We start from the raw sequence: 8,146 nt of genomic DNA, 5'->3' as shown, positions 1-8,146 counted from the left end.
TGTCTGGTGGTGCAGTGCAGAGAATGTCATCCTGGAATGCTGAGGACCTGGTTTGAAACTCCAGGCTTGCCCCGTCAAGGTGCATACGAGAAACAAATGTGTTAATGCTTCCTGCTCCTCTCCCCTCTTTCTCTCCCTCTCTTTTTCTCCTCTTTCTAAATCAATAAATAATATCTTTAAAAAAAATAGAACAAAGTTCTTCCCCTCTGAACCATCTTTAGTTTCATTATTCTTACTACATCACATGCAAACTATTTATGAAAGTGGATCTTTTTTCTTTTTTGTACAGCTAAGTTTTATTTTTCCTAACAATAGAGAAGATCAGTGAAGGACTGGCAGGAACTTAGAATTTTCTGTGGTCATGTTGGCATGCCAATCAATAAAGCCACAATGAAACAAAACATTGACTGCCATGATATATCTAAATTATAATTAAATACCTTGCAATCCATGCCAAGTTGTTCTCTTTGTGGGTATAAATACATAACGATAATCTAGATTTATTTTGCTGGCATCTGACCATAATGAAATAAACTTGGATTGTTTTTATTTCCTTAATCAGCTTTCAAAATCCTGCTAGGTGAATCACAAGTTGACTGGTATGTCTCTGGGAAGAGGAGTAGAGTCTTGATGTATTTCCAGTTTGCATGTTGCTGGCTTGGCTAGGGAAATCCTGCATCTCATCAGGTGGACTCACTGCTCTCTTTCTTTCCAAGGAGCCTGTGTAGGTGTAGGTCTGGACCAGGGGTCCCCAAACTACGGCCCTCGGGCCACATGCGGCCCCCTGAGGCCATTTATCCGGCCCTCGCCGCACTTCCGGAAGGGGCACCTCTTTCATTGGTGGTCAGTGAGAGGAGCATAGTTCCCATTGAAATACTGGTCAGTTTGTTGATTTAAATTTACTTGTCCTTTATTTTAAATATTGTATTTGTTCCTGTTTTGTTTTTTTTTTTTACTTTAAAATAAGATATGTGCAGTGTGCACAGGGATTTGTTCATAGTTTTTTTTATAGTCCGGCCCTCCAACGGTCTGAGGGACAGTGAACTGGCCCCCTGTGTAAAAAGTTTGGGGACCCCTGGTCTGGACCATCCCAGATGCCTGGTTGTACAGGAAGAGATCTGATTCCTAGTCTGTTTTTTTTTCTTTTTTTTTTTCTTATTTATTTTTTATTAGAGTCAGAGAGAGGAACAGACAGACAGGAAGGGAGAGAGATGAGAAGCATCAATTCTTTGTTGTGGCACCTTAGTTGTTCATTAATTGCTTTCTCATATGTGCCTTGACCAGGAGGCTACAGCAGACTGAGTGATCCCTTGCTCGAGCAGCGACCTTGGGTCCAAGCTGGTGAGCTTTGCTCAAACCAGATGAGCCCGCGCTCAAGCTGGCAACCTTGGGGTCTCAAACCTGGGGCCTTCGCATCCCAGTCTAATGCTCTATCCACTACACCACCGCCTGGTCAGGCCCTAGTCTGGTTTTCAAACCTTCCTTGTTGGATGGGTCATGGGCCTTTGTCTAGTTTATGATGGTTCCCTGTTTGACTTTACTCGGGGACTATAAGGGTGGGTGAGGTTAGGGGTAAACAGAAAAGCCAACCTCATTTCCTCGGGCCCTACAGACCCTTTTGATCAGGAACTATTCATTTATATCAGAATTCCATTTTCAAATTCTGCTAGGATGATGTCTGCTCATTTCTAGTGTTGACACTGGCCTTCACCACAAGGACACGGAATCCTCTTGCTTCCTTCCGTTCAGTATATCCTGACCCCAGAACAACAAATGCTTGGATAAGATGCTTTTATTCAATCTACCTCTGATGGAGATGACCCCAGAAGACCCAAAACTAGTAGTTTAAATGGAGCAAGGGACTAGAACTGGAGGTATTTGGGGACAGGAAACTTAACATTTCCTTTCTCTGTACTGTGCAATTTTTTTTCTTTACCAATTATACATATTACTTTCATGAAAAATAAGGCAAATTCACTGTGAAGTCTAGGCTGAAAAGTAACCTCTTTCAGATCAGGTTAGCATCAAAAATTTACCTTTGGGTAACTTTCCTCAGAGGCCAGCAGCCGGCGTCTTTTCTCTGACTGTTAACACTTGCTTTTCTTATATTTAACTTTAAGACCTTCTGTCTGTTTTCCATGCAGATGTCAGAAAACAAGAGACATAGATATGATTGAGGGCACCTCCCTTCTGGAAATGGCTACTCACTGTGAGGTCATTCATCATTCAGTGAAGTGGCTGAAATTTAAGTATGTAGGGCTTAGGCAGATAAGACAAGGAGGTCCTGATAAGCTACCTGTGGCTCAGCAAGACAGGAGAGAGAGAAGCACCTTCATCTGGGGTGGCTTTTGCTTCTCTTTTGTTTATAATTAAACCAATTATAATCCTTAATGCTAACTTATGGTTAGGCATTGTGCAAAACCACTTCTCTATGATCTCATGTAATTCGTGCTACATCCTTGTTATTTGGGTACTAGGAAGCCCATTTCACAGATGAGGAAACTGAAGTTCATAAAGTGATGGGACTTGCTCAAGGTCATCTAGCTAATGATGAAGCTAGGATTCAAACCTGGGTTGATCTGTCTCCGAAGCCAGAAGCATTACCCACCATGCTATACTGTTCTTTGTTTGGTATAACAGATTCTTTAGATATATATTGTAATATTATGAGATGTCCAACTGACATTTTTTTTTAATAATTTTTATTTATTTATTTATTTATTTTTACAGGTACAGAGAGAGGGATAGATAGGGACAGACAGACAGGAACGGAGAGAGATAAGAAGCATCAATCATCAGTTTTTCATTGCGACACCTTAGTTGTTCATTGATTGCTCTCTCCTATGTGCCTTGACCGTGGGCCTTCAGCAGACCGAGTAACCCCTTACTCAAGCCAGCGAACTTGGGTCCAAGCTGGGTTTTTTTTGCTCAAGCCAGATGAGCCCATGCTCAAACTGGCGACTTCAAGGTCTCGAACCTGGATCCTCTGCATCCCAGTCCAATGTTGTATCCACTGCGCCACTGCCTGGTCAGGCTCAACTGATATTTTGAAAATATTCAGATACTCAGTGCTTGTGTCAGTTAAGTATTTACTTAAGGTTTCAAAACCATTGTGTTTCATTTATTTTATAGGTTGAATAAAAGAATCTTATATATAAAATTCTACCCATGGCATTTTATTTGCATTGTAAGGTTGGTATAATTTGTTTCTGCATTGCCAAATTGTGCTTTTTTAGCTCCATTTGAAGCGATTAAAATGCACTAGTTTCAATGGTATTTGTTACATAACTACGCATGTATATCCATGTCTCCGTCTCTCCCCATCGTTCGGCTTCTAGTTCTCAGGTTACTTGTTGCACCTCTACCAAAATATAATAAGTTATCAAACCAAAAACTACATCATAAGTGTCTAAAATTTATAAAAAACTCTATTAAAAGTACATAGAGCAGTGGATAGAGAGTCGGACTGCGATGCAGAAGCCCCAGGTTCGAGACCCCAAGGTCACCAGCTTGAGTGTGGGCTCATCTGATTTGAGCAAAATCCCACCAGCTTGGACCCAAGGTTACTGGCTCGAGCAAGGGGTTACTTGGTCTGCTGAAGGCCCGCGGTCAAGGCACATATGAGAAAGCAATCAATGAACAACTAAGGTGCTGCAACATGCAACGAAAAACTAATGACTGATGCTTCTCATCTCTCCGTTCCTATCTGTCTGTACCTGTCTATCCCTCTCTCTGACTCTCTCTCTCTCTTTCTCTGTAAAAAAAAAAAAAAAAAAAAAAAAAGTCTTGACTATCTAGATCCAAACCACAAGGCGGTGCTGTTGGATTTTGGATGAGTCACTGCACCAGCACCTCAGTTTCCTCCTTTGGGAAATGAGTCACAGGGCAGTGGTGGGGATGCAGCCTGGAGAGTTATTCGACATGTCCTGCAAGCCTGCCTTTAATATTCCTAAATCTGGATGGGGCTTGAGGGAAGAGGAGACCGAAGAAACCTTGTTCCAACTGACTGTGTTTATGAGACCAGAACAAAGAATGTAATGTTTAATTTCCTCCTTTGACCTAAGTCTCCACTTACTCATAATCAAATGCTGGAGGGAAAGGAAGCTTGGGAGTTAGCTTCACTGGGTCACGCTCTCCTTAAAGAATAGGATGGAAGTTACCCACTTGACTCCCAGAAAACTGCTTGGATGGCTGCATTTTCAGTAGCATTCCTGGAGATTGCCAGGCCCAGAATAAGGACCCTTCACTGATTTAATTCAATGGCTTTATTTTACTCAGGAGGAAAACACGATCCAGGGAAATCAAGGCCGTGGAGCCAATAGCGAGGGCTCAGCCCTGTTTCTTTGGTCCTGGTTTTCCACACATCCGCAGCCAGCAGGGAACCAGGTGACCAAAGCCTGTAGAAACAGTGGACGGTGCCTGTTGGGGAGGGGATACTCTCTAATCTGAGCTTCTGCTTTGTGGCTGCATCCCCAGTTGAAGTGTCAGATTATGTAAGTATTTAAAATTAGGTGTGGTCTTTAAAAATCAGTTAAAGATTTTTTTAATATTAAAAAATTGAATTTGGCCCTGGCCGGTTGGCTCAGTGGTAGAGCATCGGCCTGGCGTGCAGGAGTCCCAGGTTCGATTCCCTGCCAGGGCACACAGGAGAAGCGCCTGTCTGCTTCTCCAACCCTCCCCCTCTCCTTCCTCTCTGTCTCTCTCTTCCCCTCCTGCAGCCAAGGCTCCATTGGAGCAAAGTTGGCCCGGGCGCTGGGGATGGCTCTATGGCCTCTGCCTCAAGCGCTAGAATGGATCTGGTTGCAACAGAGAAACGCCCCAGATGGGCAGAGCATCGCCGCCTGGTGGGCATGTCGGGTGGATCCCGGTTGGGCACATGCGGGAGTCTGTCTGACTGCCTCCCTGTTTCCAGCTTCAGAAAGATACAAAAAAAAAAAAAAAAAAAAAAAAAAAAAAAAAAAAATTGAATTTTTAAATGTATTTATAAGCCATTTGTGTTTCCTGTTTGGGGAGTTTTCCCTCTTGTTTGGGGCTTTAATAATGAATTTATGTGGTTGTTGAAGGCCACTCTGGAAATATATATGGATTATGGACTTGGTTGTTATGCCGTTGATTTGGAGATATTTCCTCTGTGATTCCTCCAGAGCAATATTTTCTACCTGCTCTGAGGCAAAGTGAACGAGGAAAGTCTGAAGAAATTCCCTTAGTAATTGACACTCAACCGGGTTTACCTCCCTCGCCAGAAGCAAGATGGAATGTCTCAAAGAGAGGATTCCTAAACATAAAATGCAATGAGATATTTAATGAAATATTTTAAGTAGAATGAAGGCAGAAATGAAAACATCCTGATGGACCCAGGAAATATCTACACATTTATGAAGAAGCACAAAGCAGGCAGGAGACATTGTTCAAAACCCAAGGATTAGCCTGACCAGGCGGTGGCACAGTGGATAGAGCGTTGGACTGGGATGCGGAGGACCCAGGTTTGAGACCCTGAGGTTGCCAGCTTGAGGGAGGGTGGCTGGCTTGAGCAAAAAAAAAAAAAAAAAAAAAAAAAGCTCACCAGCTTGGACCCAAGGTCGCTGGCTCGAGCAAGGGGTTACTCGGTCTGCTGAAGGCCCACGGTCAAGGCACATATGAGAAAGTAATCAATGAACAACTAAGGTGTCACAACAACAACAAAAAAACTGATGATGCTTCTCATCTCTCTCCATTCCTGTCTGTCTATCCCTATCTGTCCCTCTCTCTGACTCCCCCCCCTCTGTCCCTGTAAAAAAAAACACAAAAAAACCAAGGATTAGAGAAATATATCAATGTGCCTCGACAATACAAACACAAATGTCCCTAAATGACCGAGTTTGTCTCACGATAACTTGTGGTTTTGAAACATTTTTTTACTTGCTTGTTTTCCTTACTTCAGAGGCAGGGTGACATAAGAAATATCGAGTTAAATAGATAATCAACACTGAAAATCAAGTAAGCAGGTCAGCCTCCTTTTCCTAAAAGTAGTGTTATCTATTTTTGTGATAAAAAAATTTTAAATGCTGAAAATTTGCAAGAGACAAGACTAAAATCTGTACTGGAATTCTTCAAGCTTCAGCTCTAGCCAAAGGTGAACTTTGTTTTGGAAAATCTGAGAAAATAAGCTCAATTAATTTTGAGGAGTGGAAAGAAGGACTCTGAAATACTCTTTGCTTCTTCAGACATATTGTTTAACCTAGCACATTCCTCATAGCAGCTGCTCCCAATCTCCTCCACCTTTCCCAAACCCTCCGAGGCTGTGGAAGACAGGCTGGATAACCTTCCTCATTCATCTCCAAACACTCCCATTTCTACTCCTACCTAGTTATAAGTACTTCTAAGGGCACTAGGCTCTCTTGCCATTCTATTCCCCTGGTTCATAGGCATGGTTCAATAAATTAAGAGTTTTAAAACAAAAGGGGAAAAGTCAACTAAACAACATGGACTTCAGATTTTTATTTTATTTTATTTTTTTATTTTTATTTTTTGTATTTTTCTGAAGCTGGAAACGGGGAGAGACAGTCAGACAGACTCCCGCATGCACCCGACCGGGATCCACCGGCACGCCCACCAGAGGCGACGCTCTGCCCACCAGGGGGCGATGCTCTGCCCCTCTGGGGTGTCGCTCTGCCGCGACCAGAGCCACTCTAGCGCCTGGGGCAGAGGCCAAGGAGCCATCCCCAGCGCCCGGGCCATCTTTGCTCGAATGGAGCCTTGGCTGCGGGAGGGGAAGAGAGAGACAGAGAGGAAGGGGGGGTGGAGAAGCAAATGGGCGCTTCTTCTATGTGCCCTGGCCAGGAATCGAACCCGGGTCCCCCGCACGCCAGGCCAATGCTCTACCACTGAGCCAACCGGCCAGGGCCTGGACTTCAGATTTTATCTGCAGTCAGACCCTGCCTGGAGCCTGCTGCTTTGGGAAAATGAACTAAGAAAGATCATGGCAGAGTGTTTCACACAGAGCTGGGTTGGAATCTGGTTCTAACATTCATTAACTAGGTGATCTTAAGACAAGTTGTTGAACTTCTCAATGCCCCACACAGCTAATTTTCAGATAACTCATTTCTTAAAATTAGGGCAATAAAAATTCCTGTCTCAGCTGTGGCCAGATAGCTCAGTTGGTGGGAGAATTGTGCTGAAGTGCAGAGGTTGCCACCTCAATCCCTGTCGGGGCACACACAAGAATGAATAGATCTATGTTCCTCTCTCTCTCTCTCTTCCTTCCTCTCTCACTAAAATCAATAAATTAAAAATAATAATAATAAATCCTGCCTTACAGTGTTTTGGGGAGGATTAAATCAGATAAAGGACTTGGTGGTAAGTGTGTACTTAGCAAGTGCTGAAAATGGGTGTAATACATATTGTCATATGTAATCAGTATCAAATCTCTGAATAATCTTCCGGCTTTGTAAACTGTTTTCCTAATACCCTTCTGTTGTCTGCAGGCAAGCCTCAGTTAAAGTAAACAATTAATAAGGAAAGTGGGTGGGTGTTGAAGGAGGGCTAGTAGGCTTCACTCTCCCATGAAACTCTAGGCACCATGCCTGCCTCTCTGTTTCTAGTTTTTTGGGTTTGTTTTTTTTGTATTTTTCCAAAGCTGGAAATGGGGAGGCAGTCAGACAGATTCCCACATGCGCCCGACCGGGATCCACCCAGCACGCCCACCAGGGGGCGATGCTCTGCCCATCTTGGGGCGTCGCTCTACCACAATCAGAGCCATTCTAGCGCCTGAGGCAGAGGCCAAGGAGCCATCCCCAGCGCCCGGGCCAACTTTGCTCCAATGGAGCCTTGGCTGTGGGAGGGGAAGAGAGAGACAGAGAGGAAGGAGAGGGGGATGTTTCTAGTTTTTAGTAGAACCGCGCTCAGTGCTGACATGGGGTGGGTGTATTTAATGTCTTTGAAATCAAATTGCTTGAATTGTCATCTTTTCTCGTGAATAAACTCTAGACAAGTTGTTTTCTTCTAAAGTTGTCCATTAACATCTTAGAGATCGTTTTTACTTTGCAAATTTTAAAGCTTTCCTTCTGACATTCCCATCAAAACATAACTGAGTCAAAAAGATTTCAAGGCAGAATAATTAATATACATCGATTGTTCATTAACTCATCCAGCAAACATAAACTAGATG

This window comes from Saccopteryx bilineata, chromosome 7 (assembly GCF_036850765.1).
Source record: "Saccopteryx bilineata isolate mSacBil1 chromosome 7, mSacBil1_pri_phased_curated, whole genome shotgun sequence".
NCBI lineage: Eukaryota > Metazoa > Chordata > Mammalia > Chiroptera > Emballonuridae > Saccopteryx > Saccopteryx bilineata.
Note: the sequence above shows the minus strand (reverse complement) of the source record.